General features: G+C 34.9%; 1 long non-coding RNA gene across 1 annotated transcript in view; it reads left to right on the forward strand.

Moving 5' to 3' along the window:
• The window catches only part of LOC111718644, a 48,933-nt gene extending 30,491 nt beyond the window's left edge, over positions 1–18,442 (forward strand). Inside the window, exons 3-4 of the long non-coding RNA XR_002769173.2 lie at positions 12,126–12,178; positions 18,127–18,442. This is a non-coding gene — a long non-coding RNA (uncharacterized LOC111718644). The remainder of the gene's footprint in view (positions 1–12,125; positions 12,179–18,126) is intronic.
• Positions 18,443–20,718: the final 2,276 nt, after the last annotated feature.

Genomic DNA, 20,718 nt, shown 5'->3' on the forward strand with positions numbered 1-20,718 from the left:
TAGAGTGATAATGAGAGAGTATTGTCAGAGATTCTGTCTAATACGCTTATTTGGAACTTCACAGGTAAAATATAGTTATCAGTAGTTGGTCAACTATTGATTTAAGGTTATAAATAGTTTGAGTGGTGCTGGTAAAAAAAGCAGTGTTTTTTTTTTATTTAATAGCCTTTTATTTATAGGTTATATGTATGGGTAACTTTACAGCATTAACAATTGCCAAACCTCTTGTTCCAATTTTTCACCTCTTACTCCCCACCCCCTCCCCCAGATGGCAGGATGACCAGTAGATGTTAAATATATTAAAATACAAATTAGATACACAATAAGTATACATGACCAAACTGTTATTTTGCTGTACAAAAAGAATCAGACTCTGAAATATTGTACAATTAGCTTGTGAAGGAAATCCAAAATGCAAGTGGGCATAAATATAGGGATTGGGAATTCAATGTAATGGTTTTTAGTCATCTCCCAGAGTTCTTTCTCTGGGCGTAGCTGGTTCAGTTCATTACTGCTCCATTGGAAATGATTTGGTTGATCTCATTGCTGAGGATGGCCAGGTCCATCAGAACTGGTCATCATATAGTATTGTTGTTGAAGTATATAATGATCTCTTGGCCCTGCTCATTTCATTCAGCATCAGTTCGTGTAAGTCTCTCCAGGCCTTTCTGAAATCATCCTGTTGGTCATTTCTTACAGAACAATAATATTCCATAATATTCATATACCACAATTTATTCAGTCATTCTCCAGCTGATGGGCATCCACTCAGTTTCCAGTTTCTAGCTACTACAAAGAGGGAAGCAGTGGTTGTTAAGGATAACTTTTGGTTTGGGCTGACTCACAAACTAGGTGAATACAGATGGGGGAAGGGAGGAGATTTATTATCTCATACTGATTTATTGAAGCAGGTTCCTACTTGCCAACAAAAGATATTAGCATTACAATGGTATGCCCAATTCCATTTTTAGATGGCTTCTCAGGAATGCCCCACATCTCTGCTCTTAGTCTACCCTCTTGGATTTTGGTTTCCTTTTGCCATGCTTGATAGATGAAAGAAGAAAGATGTTTCTTTTCTATCCTCTCCTTGCTTTCCTAATCATCAGTTTTCAGTCATTTTTCAGTTATGTCCGACTCTAGATGGCCCCATTTTTTCTTGGCAGAGGTACTGAAGTGTTTTGCCATTTCCTTCTCCAGCTCATTTTACAGATGAGGAAACTGAAGCAAACAGAATTAAGTAAATTTTCCAGAGTCACACAGCTTATGAGTATCTGAGATCAGATTTGAACTTAAGAACGTGACTGTTCCTGACTCCTGGCCTGGCATTCTATTTACTGCTACAACTAACTGCCCTGAAATCATCAATAATAACACAAAATCACAGAAAGTTAGAGAAGGGACCTTAGAAATTTTAATCTTGCATACTAGTAAAAAATGTTTATACATTCACCTCTAACATGCTTATACTTCTATCTATATGTTTTAAGCATACAAAAAAGAAATGAGATTTCTTAAAAAAAAGAATGAGATAAAGATAAAATAAGTGTTTCTACAATCAATAAAGAGCTATTATAGTTTACTGATTAAGAGAATGTGATGGTCAGATATTCTCTGGCAAATCACATTGGCAACTGTATAGAAGATGAATTAAAGAGAAGAGAAACTATTGAATTGTAATTGTGAATAAAAAGAAGAAAGTAGAAACAAGATTTGACTACTGATTGGACACATATAATGAGGGATCATGAAATCAAGATGATACAGATTCTTATGTACTTGAGTGACTGAAAGGACAGTGGTACTCTTGATAGTAGGGAAGTTTAGAAGATATGTAGTAGTTTGGGAATAAAGGAGACATGTAATCTGTTGTAACATATCCATGCCCCTTTATCCTGTCCCACTTAAACAAATGGAGGTCTGCTCTTACTCACCTGTCATTACCTCAGCTTTACAAGATACTTGACCTTGAGTTGATCTTGAGGACAGGGATGCCCATGCTAGAGGACATTCAGTTTTTCAATGGCATATGCATTATGTTGTGGGTTACTCTTGTGGGTATCTGGGTATTGCCTAAAATAGAATTGTCTTAGAAGAAGATAAGAGTTATAGGCAGGTTGGGAGCTTTCAAATAAAAGGGAAGAGAATATTGAGATAGAAAGGTGGGTTGGTTATTCTGGAGATGAGCTCCATAATTGGCTATTACGGGAAAGGTGGGATGTGATCTGATTTTCCCACTCTTTGATTAATTGATGACACAACTTTTGAGGATCAGGCCCCATCCAGTGTGGCTCTAGCCCTTACTTGGGGAACCACTGATTCATTCTATTTTACAGATGAAAAAAAGGAACCTGGAAGACACTTACCCTGGGTCACCAGGGGCAGGGTCAAGCCTGGAAGCTAGGTCATCTGCATCTCAGACCAGTGAATGTTCGATATTCCCATTACACACCACCCTTATCAGTGTTTGATTGTACTTGCAGTTTTATTCTTTAGCATTTTTTTCTTCATTCAGAGTTGTTTTTTAGCCAAGTTGAGAGCCAAGAACTGGTTATTCAATCTGTCTGTTTTCCAGACAGTCTATTATCCTTGTTCTATCTGGCAATCCCTGTTTGGGGGCTATTTTTTTCAGTTTGTTAGTACAAGTACAAAGGTGAAGAAAGAGTGGCTGAAAAGTAACTGTCTGCTTTGTACTTAATAATAACTGGCATTTATTTAGTACTTTATATACTTATTTTTACCCTCCCAACAATCTTTTGAGGCTCTGAAACTGCAAGTATCACTACCCTTATTTTAAAAGATAAAGATATAGAGGCTCAGACAGTGGGCATTAAAAGAAGAAATTAGAAATAGCTAGGTAGCCCAGTGGATAGAATGCTAGACTTGGAGCCAGGAGGACCTGAGATCAAATGCAGCCTCAGGCATTTGATATATACTAGCTGTTTGATCCTGGGCATATAATTTAACCCCAATTGCCTCACTAAAAAAAACAAAGCAAAAAAAGTAATCCCAGGTCTTCTTGACTATATCTGAAAAGGGCCATCAGTGAAGAAAGTTGAAAATTATGACTTGTGTGACATTAACATTTACAAAACATCTATTATGTGCCAGATACCATGCTTTACAATTATTATCTCACTTGATTTCTATAATTCTGGAAGATAGGTACTGTTATTATTGTTATTATTCCCATTTTACACATGAGGAAATTGAGGCAAAGATTAGGTGACTTGCCACAAGTCATACAGTTAGTAAGCAATCTTAGGCTAGAGGTAAACTCAGCTTTTCATAAGTACATGGCCAGAGACTGGATCAAATACCTCATAGTCTAACCAAAAGTCTATTTTTTCAGCTTCCCATTATTCCTTCATTATAAAATAGCTGTACATTTTAAACTACATATATTTATTTTTAATCGGATTTAACAACATATACTTATTTTGAGTTGAATGAGGGTAGAGACTTCAAAGAGGAAACATTTTAAAAATGCTTAGCTAGATGGTTACAAATGTTTTCCTGTTTCTGTTCTTCTGCTCCTTAGAATTGCTGAGGAACCGTGCAGAACTCAGCTGCTTTGACCCACTACAAATCAAATGCTATTTAATTTTAAATGGGCCCTCACTGGGCCAGAGACATTCTTTATTCATCCCTTGTTGATTCCCAATCTCACTCTCCACAAAGCGTTCTCAGCTACATTCACTTTTTTCAAGCACCGACTCCCATTCCCTGTTCCATCACTCTCAGCTGATGGCCTTGATTCCCACTGGGCTGAGAAGTTTGAGACCATCAGGTGTGAGCTCCCTCATTTCCTCCCTTTGCATCTCAAAAATCTTCATCTCTCTGTACCTACTCCCTCTTCCTTTTCTCTTGAATCAGAGAAAAAGGAATCCTTTCTTTTTTTAAAAACTCTGTTCTGCTATGTCCAAAGGGCTATCAAACTGTGCATATCCTTTGATCCAGCAGTGTATCTACTGGGCTTGTATTCCAAAGAGATCATAAAGGAGGGAAAGGGACCCACATGTACAAAAATATTTGTGACATTCCTTTTTGTAGTGGCAAGAAACTGGAAACTGAGTGGATGCTCATCATCTGGAGAATGGCTGAATAAGTTATGGTATATGAATGTTGTGGAATATTATTGTTCTATAAGAAATGATCAGCAGGATGATTTCAGAGACTTACATGAACTGATGCTAAGGGAAATGAGCAGAACCAGAAGATCATTGAACACAGCAACAGCAAGATTGTACAATGATCACTTCTAATGGATATGGCTCTTTTCAACAGTGAGATGATTCAGGAGAGTTCTAAAGGTCTTGTGATGAAGAGAGCCTTCTGCAACCAGAGAGAGGACCTGAGTATTATCACTCTTTTTGTTATTGTTTGCTTGCATTTTGTTTTCTTTCTCATTTTTTCCCTTTTTGATCTGATTTTTCTTATGCAGCATAATAATTGTGAAAATATGTACAGAAGAATTACACATGTTTAACATATATTGGATTGCTTGCCTTTTAGGGAGGGAGTAGGGGAAGGGAGAGAAAAAATTTGGAACACAAGGTGCAGAAGTGAATGTTGAAAATTATTTATGCATATGTTTTGAAAATAAAAAGCTTTGACAATAAAAAAGTAAAAAAAAAAAAAAAAAGAAAACTCAGTTCTATTAGATCCTATCTATTATCCTAGATATGTCAAATATCTTACCTTCAAACACTCTACATTTCAGCTAAACCAGCCTACCAACTTTTCCCTGAACTCTACATTCTCCTTCCTGTCTCTTTTCCTTCTCATAGGATATCTCTTGGAGGTACCTTCCCTTCACCTAACTTCTTGAAATCTATGGCTTTTTTCAAGACAGAGTTCAGGTTCCATCATAAGAGCCTTTCCCTATTTATATTCTTCCTGCCTAATTCACGATCTCCATCTTCTCAGATTACATTGCCTTTACTAAAGTTGCTCATATGTTGTAACACCCAGTAGAATGGAAACTTCTTGAGGAGCAGGTACCATGTGATCTTTGTATCCCCAGGGTGCAATCAGTAGGTGCTTAATACATACTCATTGAATTCATTCAAATTTGATCCTATAATTTCATTTCTCTAGAATCTTCTCTATTCAAATATTTGATATATCTCCAGCATTTTATTTTTCAATCCTATGTCTTTTGATATTCAATTAAAAAAAATCTTTCTTCTTGGCCCATAACGAGGCACAGATCTGGGCCATATTCAGAAAACCTTCATGGTGCTGATCTGTGATGTCTGATGATTGCCTTTTTATGTCCTTTGCTTTCCTATTAAACTTTTCAAATGAGTAGTCTAAATCTGTTGCCTCTATATCCTTAGCACCCACTTTCTCACACACTTGTAATCTTGCTTCTGAACCACTTTCCACTCTGTAGAAACTTTACCCCAAAATGCCATCAATAACTGTCACTATCAAATTATCTTTTCTCATTCTTTCTTTTGTCTTCTCTGGAGCATATAATACTGATATCTACACATTGTACTCAGGAAGTCTAATTTTATCTTTAAAGACAAACATCTGTTAAATTTTCATCATAAAGAACTTTATTTTCATCAAAGAAAACAAAACAAATTTTAAAAAATGATGAAACATGCTCAGAAAGGAAAAACATTTTACCAGAAGTTTCTGGGCAAGTTCGTAGAACAGTGAAGTCTAGAACCCAGGTCTCTTTATACTCAATCTAATACTCTTTTCACTGTACCATGCTGATTCAATAATATTTATCATCTGTTCTGGGTACTCTAAAAATGTACAGTAACATATTTTGTAAACTTGGTTCACCTGACCTTAATAATAGTTTATTTAAGTTTGTTTAAAATGCCATCTCTTATGTTCATTCTAATATATGAATTACGAGCATATAAAAATTCCTGCTATGTAAAAGACACCTACTGTGAGCCAGGAAAAAAATAACAAAATGAAAATGGGGATTTCAAAGTAGAAACATTTAAGAAAAAAACATAGCTATGTTTTCCTGTTTCTGTTCTTCTGCTCCCTAGAATTTCTGAGGACATATGCAGAACTCAGCTGCTTTGACCCACTACAAATCAAATGCTATCTAATTTTAAATTCCCTTCAAGGAGATTATTTTACTGGGTGGTGAGAAACAAATGTCAACATATATGCCAAATAGTTTGAGGGAATCATGAGCAACAACAACAAATGTCAACATATATACTAAATAATTTGGGGGATAGCAGTAATAAGTGGGGAAATAATGGCCCTATATGGAAGGTGATACTAGAACTGAGCTTTGAAGAGAGTTCAGTATTCCATAGATATGTTAAAAGGAGAGCATCAATTTAGCAAAAGAATGGAAGTCACAAATGGCAAATAAGGCTTGTGTGGATGAAGTGTAGATTGTGGGGATGGAGAGAAAAAAGATAGGAATCAATTTGTGAACTTTAAATGCTAAACAGAGAAGTTTGTATTATAGAAGAAGCAAGCCACTGAAGTTTCTTAAGGAAGAGAATGACATTGATGATGATGATGATGATGATAATGATAAGAATTTATAAAAAAATTAAGGATTTCAAAGTGATTTACAAATATTATCTCATATTAAAAACAACTAAGTAGTTCTGTGGATAGAGCACTGGGTTTGGAATCTGGAAGATTCATCTTCCTGAGTTCAAATCTAAGCTCTGACACGTGTGACCCCTAGCCAAGTCACCTGTTTGCCTCAGTTCTTACTATGTAAAATTGAGCTGGAGAAGGAAATGGCAAACTCTCCAGGATCTTTGTCAAGAAAACCTTCAATATGGAATTATGAAGAGTTGGCAATACTGAATGTCTCATTTCATCTTCCTACAATAACCCCTCGGTGGTATCATTGTCCTTGTTTTTATAGAAGATGACATTGAAGCAAATAGAGGTTAAGTGAGTTGTCATAGTTACTAAGTATCTAAGCTCAAATCTGAACTCTTCTTCCTGATTATAGGTCCAGTGTTCTATCCACTGTGCCTGTTGATCTGATCTGTCTTTAAGGAATATCAATTTGGCAGCTATGTGAAGGATAAATTAAAGAGGAGAGGCTAGAGGCAGGGAGACAAATTAGTATCCCATCATAAAGGTCTAGCTGAAAAATAATGAAGTTTGAACTAGGGAAATAACTGTGAGCAAAGAGGAGGGAATGGATGTGAAGGAGTGATAAGTGTATAGATTTTCATACCATAGTAGCTCACTTTTACATAAAGCATTCATATTTATAAAATGAGTTCAGATTGGTGCAAAGTAGACTAAATAATTGACTGGGAGTCAAGAAGATTCATCTTCATAAGTTCCAGTGTAGTCCCAGACTCTGCGACCCTGGACAAATCACTTAATGTTTGCCTCAGTTTCCTCATCTATAAAATGAACTGGAGAAGGAAATGACAAACCACTTCAGTATCTCACAACTCATACATCATACACAACATTCGTCCCTTATTTGGGACTCTGTGCAGGCCCCAATACACTTCCTTTCCCCCCCAGCTCCTTAGAATCTTAAGCTTCCTTCAAAACTGAAATCAGAAGCCATTTCTGAAACATGAAGCCTGTCCTAATCTCCCCAGCTACTACTGTAATCTCATAGAAATTACTTCATTGTACACACACACACACACACACACACACATTTGTATTTATTTATAAATTGTTTTTAATTGTTTATAAATTTATAAATTTGTTGTTTCTCCTGATAGAATTTAAGTTCTCTGAGGGCAGAGAGAGTATTTTTTTTTCCTTTGTAATCTAACACAATAACTGACAAATAGTAGATGGTTAATAAGTGCTTGTTACATAATCAATTGCATGATAGGTCACTTAAAATGGACAACAAAGTCATTGCAGCACCCAATTCCCCCCCCCCTTTCCTTCCCTTTCTGCCCAATCCCTTCCCCAAGACAGCAAGCAATCTAATAGAGACTATTTCAGACTTAGTTGATTATCACATAATTTTGCCATTACTATGTCCCTAGGTTCTTCCTGCTCAACAAAGGATACTGCCATCACCTTGAATTTTCCTGCTGAGCTCTTCTTCACTTGTGCCTACCCTTCTGAGTACAGGAGTACAGGTCTCCAAAGCAGGACCAAGTCTGATGAAAGTGAAACAATATTTTGCAATTTTTGCTATGTAGTCTCTCCATGTAGTTTTTCTTCAAAAACTGAAACATTGTTTTATTTTGTTTTCAAACATTAAGGAGATGTCCCTAAGACTTTATTTATTGGTCCAGGGCCTTAGGATTTGTAGGTCAATTCTTCTTCCCAGGTGCCTAGAGTATAAAAAACCCAATTTATGAGGACAGTGGTGAGAGGAATTTTAGAACACCCACCTACCCCTACTCCTGTACCATTGTGTAAGCTAGTGTTTTTTTCCTTAAAAGCTATTGAAACCATACTTAAGACTTGATCTGACTTTATAATTGATATCACTTGATATAATTGATATTACTTCCTGGTTGCCTAAGTAAAAAAGCAGGTATGAGGAATAATATACTTCCACTGATGCTTGGCTGGCAGAATATGGAACTTGGAGACAGAGGAGCTTTACTTTCTTAATCAACTTGAGATGTCCTTAATGTCTATCCTTATTAAATATCCTTCTTCTGCTTCGACTGTGTAAATCTCTTTTTGTTAAGTGTTGAAAGGCCTTTACTTGTCTCATTTCATTCCAATATCAAACATAAACCATCAAGGGACTAGCATGAGTCAAGCCCAGACCAGAAAAAAAGAATTAGCACCATTCATATTTAATGGATGTCTCACTGTGCCATGAGTCAATATACTCTTCTGACCAAACATTTCCAAGTAAAGATGAGGAGGAAAGAAATATATCTGAATTAGTTCAATATCTTTGTTGAATATCCATAAACTTCCTTTTTGTTAAATGTTGGGTGGTCCATGAATGTCTCATTTCATTCTAATACTGAGCCTTATCATCAAACTAGAGTTGAATTAGACCTGACCCAGAACATATGGGATTCTGACACACTGGAATTCCTTGCAGGAAGAAAGTATCACCCTTGATATATTTATAGGCAATAGCACATTGAAATCGTCAAAATGGTCACCAAGATTGAATGGAACATGTAATTCAGTCTTCCCATTAACTATAAAATGAGGGTGGGGAGAGAGTGTGAACTAAACAAGTTCTAAATTCAATGGTTATCTGATGCTCTATAATCTTCCCAAATGCTAGAAGTACCCACCTTATTTCCTTATTAAGTTCACCTATAGTTTTTTTTTTTCTCTTCTTCCTTTCCTTATTGTTTGCCTAGTGTTTGTAAGGAAGGGACCTTTTGGTAACTTTATCCTTTGCCTTTATCATTGAAGACTTAATGCTCCTCTATTGTAAAGAATTCTTCTATCTCTTATTAGAAATAACGCATCCCCACCACTTCCCAGAAACCATTAGTTAAGTACTTTAGCATGAAGTCAAGATTTTCATTTTCAAAACCACTAAGTTTAAGACATCTACATATTATCTCTCCTACATCTTCATGTGGTGATCATTTTTATGGGATTGTAGGAAACTATTCACTTGCACAGAAATATATAGGAAAAGACATGTGAGGATCAAGAATGTTTCTTTATTCATGGCTGTTGACATCTATATTTTGATAGTTTTTTTTTCCCTTTCTTCACAGGAAATACTGAGCTTGGATATTAGAAACAAAATAATAGGTAGTTTTCAGTGGTGAAAATAACCTAGGACTAGTAATCTGACAGCCTTTTTCTTCCATTATCTAACTCTGTGACTTTAGACTTCATTTCATGTCTCCCACATATTACAGAACAGGATATGGAGAGAGAGAATTAAAGTGAATTATCCAAGTTTATATAGGAAGTAGTAAAGCTGAAATTTAATAGGTATCTTTACTCTTACTCTATTGCTTTCCCACTTAACTATACTGTACTTTCTTTTGTTGAAACCATAGTTTAAAGGTCTGTTGATCTAGAAAATCATCTAGAAAATAATGAATGCAGCTGTATTATTATTTTTATACAAGATTCTAACTTGAAAAATAAACAATCCCTACCACTACCTACCAAATCTTACAAGCCATGTTTTTCAAATATTGTCAGGTTTGTTTTCCCTTAACAACAAAGTCTTCCATGCCATATACATCTGATTTGTTATGTAATTTTAAAAAGTTTAATAAATCATCTGAAATACTTCTTTTCTCCACTCTGTTATATCAGTTTTTTTCACCACGAACACAGAAATATGAGCATTTTTTTTAGGATCAGGACATCCTGATGAGAAAGATTTTTCTACCAAGTCAGATTGCAACTCATATATGGATTAGTAAATAAGTTTGTCGCATAGCTAATAATTGTTGGAAGACTACTTCGAACTCCTCATTATAATTTTAAGCCTAGCACGCTATCCATTATACCATTGTGTATTTCTAGAAATCATACCTTTAAAACCCTGATGCTAGTGAAAGAAGTATATACAGCAAGAATAACCTAAGATGAAAGTAGAGAATTTTGAACAATATGATAGTTTAGGATACATACTGGATTTAAAAATCAAATTATCTGAATTAGAATCTTAGGCCTTAAAAGTGAGACTGATGATTTAATGTAGGGTCCAGGAAGTAACAGGAAGCCATTGGTACTCTTGAATTGGGAATTATCTGATGTACCCCAGAAATATCACTTTGGCAGCTGAAGGGACAGACTGGAATAGGGAAAGATTTTAGGCAAAGAGACCAAAAAAGCTATTGTAATATTCTAAGTGAGAGATAAAAAGGGTCTAATGTAGACTATGGCTGTGTGACTGGAGAGAAGACATATACAAAAGATGTTAGGAAGGTAGGAAAGCCAAGATTTAACAGTGGATAAATGAACAATTGGATATGTTGGATGGGGGAGAGCCAGGAGTTAAGGAAGACACTGAGATTGAGAATCTGGATGACTGGGAGGATGGTAATACTTTCAACAGGAATAAAGAAGATCAGAAGAGAAATAGGTGTGAAAAATAATGACCACAGTTTTAAACAAGTTGAATTTGAGATGTCTACAGTCAAGCAAATTTGAAAAGTCTAGAAGGTAGCTGGTGATACATGTTTGCAGCTCATGGTAGAAAGTGGTGCTATATACATGTAAATCTCGGAATCATTTACATAGAGATAATTAAATCTATGAAAGCTGATGAGATCACCAACTAAGACATAATAGAGTGAAAAGAGAAGAAGGCAAAGGGCAGAATCTCGAGGAGCATCCTTGTTTAGGGTATATGACATTCATTAAAGAACAAGCAAGAGGGTTAGAATGATTGGTTGGAAATGAAGACTAGAAGAAAAGTTGTAGTTTTAAATCATTTAACCCAGAAAAAAAGGAAAAGCATGTGTACACCTGCTTATTCTCAATGCCAAACATCAGAGACATTCCAAGGGCTCTCAGATTCTGGGCCACCTATTGATGCCAGGTGTTTCTCCCTTCCTTACCTCTAACAGTGTACTTTTGGTTTTCCCTAGTTAAAAAATGCTATATAAGGTGAAGGGAAAGGCTACCCTACCGGGTACCAATTAACACCTCAGTAGGAGGCTCTTTGAACTTCCAGTAACAATCTTCATCTCCTTCCCTCCCACATTACTGCCAACCATGTGCAAATGCCTGAGTATTCACCAAATAATGAAAATGAGTTTTATATATGTATATGTGCATCCATATATAAAATGCATTTCATCATATATACATATATTATCATTTAATGTTTATTAAATGCCTATTATGTGTCAGTCACTCTGCTAAACTTTAGTGGTACAAAAGGAGGCAACACACAACCCATGCCCTGAGGATTTAACAATCTAATGTGTTGACAATAACAACAATAACAACAAAAATCCTAACAATATACATGATAAATATGAAATAATTAACAGAAGTTCCACTTTCTTTAAATTACAATTTCCTCCAGGACTCATGAGGAAATCAATTGTAATGATAATAATTCAAAAAATAAGAGGACAATATATGCATGTGAACCAGTTTAAAACAATAACAATGCTTATGTTGCACATAAACCCACAATAAGGATATTTCTAATTGGTATTCTTAAATTACCTCTTACTTATACTCTTCTAATATAATTCTTTTTTCTTTTTGATTCATAGTGGTTGTAGAGGTAGAAGAAACGTCCAAGATCACAACTGAGTAAGCAACAAAGGTGAGATTTTAAAGTCCAGTTTCCGTACTTCAGCCAAGAAGAAATCCGATGAGAAATTATGATAAATGAATTCACCTACTCTACAACTGTATTGGACATCAGATAGAAGACTGAAAGGCAAAACAAAAGATAAACCCAGAATGGAGTGATCTCTTAGCATGACCCGAGACTAATAGGAACATCTCTAGAATGCCAGACTCTGTGTCCAAAGGCAACCAGAAGAGGTTATCTTAAGAAAGGCCTCAGTGTTTTCCACCTTGGAAATGCTGGAGAATGATACTAATATCTAGCATGCTGTGCAAAGATTGGGACTATCCAAAGTCAGTGATTCTAAGGTCTCTAGCATAGTGTTTTGAGACCACAGAAAAGGGCCAGATGGTCCAATGCTCTAAACTTCAAAGTTTCAGAAATTCCTACCCCAGGACGGTAGAAGTCAGTGAAAGAAATCAGGATACCCAAGGTGGAACCAAGTAGAGCCAACTACTTCCCTCAAAAGTAATAGCAAGTGGGTAGAATAAGGCCCTGACCTAAATCCCCAATTCTGCAACTAAAGTCAGAGAGATGGGGAAATTAAAGAAAACAGTGACTAGTGTCAAAAATTATTGCAAGTTGAAAGATCCTCCAAAAGCAAAAAAAAAAAGTCTCTATAAAAACTGTAAGCAAGAGACTTAAAAGAAAAAAAATTGACTCTCCACAAATGGCATATCATGAAATGAGGAATTAAAAATGAAGTATAATAAAAATTTTAAGGAATAATTAGTTGGAGAATAAATAAATTAGAAGGGAATGTAGTAAATCTTACTCAACTAATGAACTCTTTAAAAACTAGACCAAACAGAAATCAGTAGCTGCATGAAACAAAAGACATGTTAGAACAAAATTAAAGATTAAAAATATAAGAAAATCTAAGATATGTGATATAAAAATTAATCTGGAAAATAGATTGAGAAGGAATTTAAGAATTACTAAACACTGAAAAACCATAATTAAAAAAAGATGCTATATTTCAAGAAATCATAAATTTAAACAACCTATATCTAAATTTTACAATTAAAAAGGCAATGATAAAGGTAATATACCAATTACTTCCTGAAAGAACCCCTCCTCACCCCAAAAGTCCTAGGAATATGATAATCTAACTTTAGAGCTCCCACATCAAAGAAATGTCTATATTGAAAGAAGTTCAAGTCTCAAGTGATCAGAGTTCAGAATCACATAAAACCTGGCAACTTCTTCCAAAAACAAGAGTTCTTAAAAACAATATTTTAAAAGGCTTACAACTATGAATAAATTACCCCACCAAATTGGGTTTAATCTTATGGGGGGGGGGAAGTGATCTTTAATAGAATAGAGGATTTTTCAAGTATTTTGTTTGAAAAGACCAGAATTGAGTAGGAACTTTGAAATCCAAATATAAAAAAGAAGATAAAACTAGAAAAATCTGTGATCTCCTCAGCATGAGGTATTATTGGCAAAGAAAACTCATTCTACCAATAAGGGTTAGCATCTATTATGGATTTAGAGCCTCAGAGTTGCTTAGAAACACAGAGTGGTTAAATGATTTCCCTAGAATCATAGACAATGTATGTGGAGGACAGGACTTAAATAGTGGTCTTCCCAATTCCAAGTTCATTTCTCTTTTGAGTGCTTGGCACAATTCCCGGTACACAGAACTGACTGAAGAAAAGAAAGAAAGGAAGAAAAGAAAAGGAAGGAAAGAAAAAAGGGTAAATGATTTTTACACATCTTTTCTACCAGTTAACCTACTGTGCAAAGTGGTTACAAAGGTCAAAGAATGCATAACTTGCAATAAAATGTGATTTAATAATTATGGGTAAAAGAACTTTGAAAATATACATGGAAGGAAGAAACAATATTGACAAGGAGAGTACTGAAATCTTTGGAGAAGTCATAGCAAATGGAAAGTTGGATAAAACAAATTTTAATAAAAATCAATTTAAAAGTATTTCTTAAATTACAAAGAATTCGTTTGCTTTTGTTTGTTTCTTTGGAAAAGCATATTGACTTACTTGAGGAATATCTAACCAAGTTTTGATACATTAGTGTAATGAAATATTATTTTTCATAAAAGAGGATGAGTATGATGACTATAAAAAAGCAGGAAGGACAAAACAGAATAAGAACAAGGAAAACAATATTACAGTGACTCCAACAATGAAATGGAAAAAACAACACATTCAAAACTGAATGCTGCAAAAATTGAACAAGCTTGGTCATACATTTATCCATATATATCCATATACACATACATATAGAATGCATATATGTATATATATACATATATATATATATATATATATATATATAATACAGCCTATTTCTATCTCTATGGGTATAAAAATTACATAGAAAAGTTAGACTTTTTAATATAATATTATATTATGCCATAATATAATATAATATAATAATATAGGTACCCTAAAGACAAAAAATATCAACCACTTTTTAAAAATAATAAAATTCAAGTATTCAGACACCAGAAGCAATACTTTATTTATTATAAAGAACAATCATACAACATTACTTTTCTTTGGTTCATGAACTCTGGCTGTTGTCAGTGGAAAAGTGCTTCTAATCCTCCTTCCTCTTTTTATATCCTTTATAAAGGATCTTATTCTAAATCCTTTATTTGCATTTAATTTTGCTTCATATTTTTAGGTACAAATCTTAATTCTTCTTTTCTGCTCTAAACTCCTTGGGAACAAGGTACAGTGTTTTTTTTTTTTTTCACCATACTTCCATTCCCAATGTCATATATTGAAGTATTTGATAAATATTTGTATAATTGAATTGTGGATCATTTTTTCCAAATTGAAGAATTACCATTTTCACTATCAAATCCATATATGACTCAGGGAAATGTATGTCACCTGGTGCTATAAGGATAATAGTAATGTCTTCATAGCCTCTGACTCATGAACATATGGTGCTCCTAAGCATTATATTTGTTTACTGTACCCTGATAGATTAGTCAACCCTAGTTGTAGAATGGATCTATATGCCACCTGGCCCTTTACTACTTAGAGTTGGGATTTAAAAATCAGCTGAATATACCATGATAGCTAGAGAAGGAGTATGATTATTGATAGAGGTTATTTCAAGTTAAAGCAAATTGTCTGCAGACCAAAGGCATGTATGCCTTTCCTAAACTCCTCCCATGCAAAATTAGATGAGGATTTTTCCTTTTTCAGCATACCCAGCACCACAAGAGAATTGAACCTAGGATTCATACTTTACAATTCAGGATAAGGTGTAGAAAATGTTTCAGGGTTCAAATTTTCCCAACTCTCATTTTTTTTTACTATCCAAGATTATTAAATAAAAGTTAATATATTTTATATATCTTCTATGCCAAGAAGTCTTGACTTGAAAGGTATACATATGAGAGGTATTTTAGATTTATGCAAAGATGAAATCAACAGTCATTCATTAATCATTTAACACATAGCAGAAACTGTCCTAAGAGCTTGGAAAATAAAGAAAATGAAAAAAAATGAAAATTTTACATTGTAATAGAGAGAATATGTGTTGATCAGTCTTTTTATTTTCTTTTAATCGTTCCTGATACTTTGTGACCCTATTTGGGATTTTCTTGGCAAAGATATTGAAGTGGTTTGCCATTTCCTCCTTCAACTCATTTTTACAGATGAAGAAACCAAGACAAACAGAATTAAGTGATTTGTCTAAGGTTTCGGCTAATAAGTATCTGAGTCAGGATTTGAACTCAGGAAGATGAGTTTTCTTGATTGTAATCCCAGGGCTCTATCCACTAGACCATCTAAATGCCCCATATCCATATTAATAAATATATGCAAGTCAGATGAACCTGGATTAGAAGTGGGTTGATTTACCTATTTTCTATTAAGGGGTCTCTACTCTGGACCTAGGTATATGGTCTATAAGACATATCAAGTTCAAATAGAAAAGGAAAGTCAGTAAATGGTATAAAAGAATTTGGTGGGTACATATTGACTTTAAAAATCACATATTAACATTATGTTTTATTGTATTTTTATTTATTTTGTTAAATATTTACCAATTATATTTTAATCTGGTTCTGGTCTAATTTGGAACTGTTGTAAACTGCAATGATTAAAATTTAATTTGGAAATAACTAACAAAATAAAAAAAGATGTAGATAATAGATATCTATTTTTTACATCTCACATCTTCACTTTTTGATACTCTTTACTACTCAAGATCACTAAATAAAGATTAATACCCTTTATTCATCCTCTGTGTCAAGGAGTATTAACCTCTGATCTATATCATGTTTGATTTTGGAGGAAACTAGCCTCTACTGATCTAAATCCAGCCTCTGACATTAATTGTGTGATTCTAGGGAAGTCACTTAACTTCTATTTGTCTCAGGTTCATTATTTGTAAAATGAGGATAATATTACCACTATCTCTCTGAGTTGTTATGAGAATCCTATGAGATAATTGTAAAGTGTATTGCCTGGCACATAATAAGCTAATAAGTGCTATTTAAATGTTAGCTATTATTATTGTTATTATTATAACTTTTATTATAAGTAGGTTTGGATCTTTTCTCATTCTCTTCAATTCATTAAATTCCTAATATTTTGATCTTATTGAGACAGGTGATAGAGATCCTGAGACCACATATAGACCACCAAGTAAAATCGATAAGGGCTAGAAACACTGCATTTGTTTTAGTCTTCTTATGCTCAAACGAATATTTTCAGGTTTAAGGAACTGACTGTTCCAAAAATCAAACCCATTGATTTTTCTAAAGGGTAAGTGTATGCAGATAGTTACAGTAAACATGACAGTCCTAAGCTAGAATCTTTGTATTTCAACTAGGAAAAACACCAACTCTGCCAGAAGCTAAACAAGGTTTAGAAATGAAATCTGGAAAAATTATGTCGAGGTGGGCACCTAAGGTTGGCAGGCTACAGGTATTTCCTAGGGAAATGTACTATTTTGGGAAGTGAAACCTGGATATGAGAGTGGGAGGAAAGGCACATAAGGGGTGGCAGTACAAGCATGTCATCAGTATAAATTGACTAATGCCCAGATTGTTTAGTTATAGCTAAATATCTCTCTGCTTATGACCTCTGCTTCTGATTTTGATCTGAAATCATCACCTTGGTCCTTATATTGTAAAGACTTCCAGTTACTTTAGAAGGAAAGCTTGTTAAGGGCAAAAGCATGATGTCACAGATGTCAGTGCTATACAACAAGAAGGAAAGAACCAGGGTTTGAATCCTGCCTCTATTAACAGCTGTGAAAGGAATAGCAAATTATTGAAGCTGTCTCAATTTTCTCATCTATAAAATGATAATAGGAATAGCTATCTCACAAGCTAAAGTTCTTTGTAAACTTCACAGTATGATAGAGTGTATAAGCTCCATCTCTACCTTTTCTATAAGAATATATGTTTATATAGGTCAGAGATTTGGAGTTATGTCATGGAAGAAAGAGGTGACCAAGGGAATAGCTTGGACTAGTAGAGTTATATAAAACATTTCTCCTCCCTTTGGAATAGGCTCTTCAAGGTCAAGCTTTGAGCCCTTGGGCCCCTTAGTATCTGAAGCATGATTTCCCTAAGAAAAATGTCCAAATAAGTAACTTAAGGCTGATTTTTAAAATGACCAATTAAAAAGGAGAAGATTGTTGTCCTTTTCTTATTCACTCATTCTTGTCTGGAATGAATCCCCAAATTCTAAAAGTGAGTTCATCCTTATACTCCTTGAGCATTGTGGCTAAGAACTGTAGTTTAAATTTGCTTTTCTATTGTAGAATACTATGAAAGTCTTTTCATGGAGAGAGTTTGGAGGTCTGTTACTGAACAGCAAGCAATAATCTAGTCAGCTATTGTGACTGCCTTTGTTTTTAGTTCCATGAAGTGTTTCTCTAACACTAATGATGTAATAACTATTTTCTCTTTGAATCAACTCCAGATGGAATTGACAATGAAGATACTCTTCACGGGGGAAAGAGAAGTGGACCTAAAGTCAAAAAGGCTGGAGATCAATTCTTCATTCTTGTATTTAAAGCCAGTGGGACCATAAAAAGTCATGTGAGCTCTCTGAGGCTTTATTTTTCTCATCTGTAAAATATGGAGAAGAATTCTACTGCTACCTTCCTTATAGGCATGTTATGATCAACACACTTTGGGAAATTCAAAGTACTATGGAAATGTAATCTGGTGGTAGTAGGGCAAGGATAGGGATTATTCCTATTATTAAATTGGTACAGTGAATTTGGGTGAGAAAACTATAGCAGTCTCCTTTTCTCTCATTTATAGTCCTGGAGAGTTGGCTAGAGCACAGAGAAGACCTGCTTAGGATTTACATTTAGGTTTCCTTGACTTTGAGATCAGATTTCTATTCCCTCAGCCATGTTACTTTTTTAAAAAATAATTATGAAAAGAATACATTTACAATCAACTCATGGGGTCACAGAATGTTAGAACTGGAAGGTAGTTACGAGCTATAACCATAATAATGATTATTAAAGGTCACACTCATAGGGTTGATAGATCATTTTCCTTTCAACTTCAAATGAGCACACAGTGCAAATTTCATCTCCTTTTCCCAGAAAAGAAAAACAAAATTATAGAAGTTGAATGACTTGCCTACTTTATATAATGAATAAATAAAAATGATGGTGGAAAGCAGGTTTTCTGATTCTGAATCCAATGTTTTTCCCATTGCATCAAGCTGTCTAAAATGTCTGTTAAGTTAAAGTCAATCTTTATAAAGTGCTTTCTGTATACAGGGCATTGGGAAAACAGACAAATTGAAATAGTCCTTGCCTTTATTTACAAATGAAGAAGCAGATTTAGAATGGTAAACTACGATGGCACTTTCCTTTGAAATGGGTGGGAAAAGTTAAGGAAGGCAACAATAGCACCCTCTGGAATTGAGGAACTCACTATAGGAGATAGTATGTTGTTATAGCAAAAAGAGAACTCAGTGAGAATTTCAAGATCTGAGTTCTAATTTCATCCAGCTCTGCCACCAACTACCTATGGAACAATGATCAAGGTATCTCACCTTCCTTTCCCCCATCTTTAAAGTGAGATTCATATCTGCTCTGCTTGCTCCACAGGGTTGCTGACAATCAGCTGAGATAATAGATCTGATATCTTGGCTTATAATGCTAAAACCTAGATTCAAAGCCAGACTGTGATATCTACTACTTCTATGATCCAGAGCAATTCCCTTAACCTCACTCAGTCTTAGTTTCCTCATTTGTAAAAGGAAAGGAGCTAGACAACATGATTTTGGAACTCCCTTCCAATTCCAAATCTGTAATCTACTGTACAAACACTTTAAGGGTATTAAGCATTATTCTAACTGTAAGAAACAATATTTATGGCTGCCCTTGTATGTATGTTATTTCTATGGGGCAACAGGAAGAAAAGAGCTCTTTTTGCTCTTTTCTGATAAGACTTGAATTTGAATCCAGACTCTGACTTATCTAAGTAACTGGATAAATCACTTTTCCGCTCTGGGTCTCATTTTTTTTTTTTTCATCCATAAAATGGGAAAAGTGAGCTAGATAATCTTGAGTTCATCCAGTCCTGCTTTAAATCCCATTTGTCTATGACTATCAAAGATGTATTAGACCCCTGATTAAATGCTGCCTTGAGCCTGGAAAGACCAATGTGGGTCATTTCTTCATCCAAGTCCTCAATTGGACACATTTGGCAAGACCTAAATTACTTTAGAAGACTAATGACTTGAATTGTCAGATGTATTGTTTAGGTGCCCGAAGAGCAATGACTTTGTTCATAAGAGGTGCCAGGTTAAGGAGCTCCAGTTAAGTAGCCCCTGCTGGGCTGCAGTTAATACCCATTGTATTACTGACAGTCACTGTAGGGCCAGTCCCTATCACCTGGCTTTGAAGTGGGTTAAACAAGGCTTTCTTCTTTCCTCTGAACCGGAAGCTGTGTTGGAGTTGGGGTCAGATGGAGGAGGGGTGGAGGGAAGACACCACCCCCAAAAGCAAAGAGCCTCAGAGGACCATAGGAAGAATGAAGGAATCAAAGGATGATTTTTAAAAACCAAGACAGCCCCTCCATCCCATCCCCCATTTTTGGAAGTACATTTAAAACTGGGAAACTTGAGCTGGGCTTTCTCAGTCTTTATAGAAACAACCTTTTCCTTCACTTTAAACAACCTCTTACAAAAGGGCCATAAATTGCACTTTGTTCTTAGGGCAGAAAAAGTCAGGGTCAAATCTCCTAATGACCACATCTAAAGCTTCTAGTTTTCCAAACGAAGAGGGAGTGGAGCAGAAGTGAATGGAAGGTCTTTCCTTTTTAAATTCTAAGAAAGGCTGTTCAATATTCTTTGCCTGTTGTGTACTCTGTAGACTGCTAACCTGAGGCCTCAAAATATAGACATTGCCTCTGAAACTTTCCACTTTAAATTCCATACATCATAGTACTGGCTCTCAAACTGCAGTATAGATTTCTCAGTGTTTTACCAAAGATAGGACCTTGATTTTCTAGCATGGAGTTTCTTAACCTCCAATATTCAGCT

Source organism: Sarcophilus harrisii, chromosome 2, assembly GCF_902635505.1.
Source record: "Sarcophilus harrisii chromosome 2, mSarHar1.11, whole genome shotgun sequence".
Lineage (NCBI taxonomy): Eukaryota > Metazoa > Chordata > Mammalia > Dasyuromorphia > Dasyuridae > Sarcophilus > Sarcophilus harrisii.